Genomic DNA, 1,651 nt, shown 5'->3' with positions numbered 1-1,651 from the left:
TCAACCGCCACGCGACGCCCAAGGCCGCTGGCTGTTGGGGCCCGCGGCGCTTCGCACTTGCCCCTTTGCTTCTCTGCTAAGCCAAGTCCGGGCGCGCCTTGGGCCCGGGGGCTACTGTCGGCGTTCTAGGAATGGGGGTACCTAGACTTGCCTGCCTGCGGCCTGCGGCGTGGCTCAAGGAGTGGCCTAGTACGGCCCATCTTCAGCAACATATGCTCAAGACCCTCGTGAGGGGCCAAGCCTCGCGGGGCGGACGACAGGAAGCTTCCTCAGGCACAGCCTCGTCAGGCTGGCTCGCGAGGAGGTGGAGAGATCAAGGCAGGGTACCTCACGAGGTGCCCGTGACGCAAGCCATGACGACCGAAGCCAGGCGGGCGCCAGGCGGGCGCCGACCTGCGCAGGGTCCTTGTTTCCTCTTTGGTGCAAAGGGGGCAAGCGCAGGCGAGAGTATCAAGCAAAGGCAACCATTTCGGTGCAACAAGACCAAAACCAGCAGAACGACAGGATGGAGGTCATCGTGGAGCCCAAGCCGGCGTCACCATCAGAGTCTTTGGCAGGCGAGGACCGACTTTAGCCAGGATAAGTGTACTAGATGTTCCCCTTCAAAATGGCCAATTGTTGGCGCCCTTCCCACTCAATATTTGGGAAGAGGACCAAGGCCTCACTCTATAAATAGGACTAGCCACTCTCAAGGCAGGAGGTTGACCAATCGAACCCTAGCCAGAACCACCAACACAAGAACCCCTCCCCTCGCGAGGCAGTTCTTTCCTTGTATTGTTCATCATCAGCCCCTGAGGCAATCCACCACACCACAAACTAGAGTAGGGTATTACACCACAATGGTGGCCCGAACTAGTATAAACCTCGTGTCCCTTGTTTTGTTCTTCGTGTAGTTTAGATCCTTGCGAGGCAACGAGACGTGAGTAGGTAGGAGGTGAGATCTCCGCACGCACCCCAGAGTTCGAACCTTGAGGGTCTACCGGAACCCGAAATCTGACAGATTGGATTTACTTTGTCTACATCATGTCATCTTGCTTAAGGCGTTACTCCATTTCTCATGAACTTAATACTCTAGATGCATCCTAGATAGCGGGTCGATGGGTGGAGTAATAGTAGTAGGTGCAGGCAGGAGTCGGTCTATGTGTCTCTGCCATGATGCCTATATACATGATCATTGCCTTGAATATCGTCGTAACTATGCGCTTTTCTGTCAGTTTCCCAACAGTAATTTGTTTACTCACTGTATGCTTTTTGTTCAAGAGAGAAGCCTCTAGTGAAAACTATGGCCCCCGGATCTACTTTTATCATATATAAAATCCAAAAATATCTTGCTGCAATTTATTTACCATTATTTTGTGTGTTTTGTTTTATCTGTCTATCGCTATCAGATTTGATCCTTGCAAATAACCACCAAGGGGATTGACAACCCCCTTGATCGCGTTGGGTGCAAGTATTTGCTCTTTTGTGTGTAGGTGTTGTTAACAAGGTTTCGTGTGGTTCTCCTACAGGATTGGTAACCTTGGTTCTTAACTAAGGGAAATACTTATCTCTATTGTACTATATCATCCTCTCCTCTTCGAGGAAATCCCAACGCAGCTCACAAGTAGTAGGGTGCACCATCTGGTCATGTGGGGCCCACCTGCACTGCCTT

Source organism: Triticum dicoccoides, chromosome 3B (genome assembly GCF_002162155.2).
Source record: "Triticum dicoccoides isolate Atlit2015 ecotype Zavitan chromosome 3B, WEW_v2.0, whole genome shotgun sequence".
In the NCBI taxonomy this organism is placed as follows: domain Eukaryota; kingdom Viridiplantae; phylum Streptophyta; class Magnoliopsida; order Poales; family Poaceae; genus Triticum; species Triticum dicoccoides.
Note: the sequence above shows the minus strand (reverse complement) of the source record.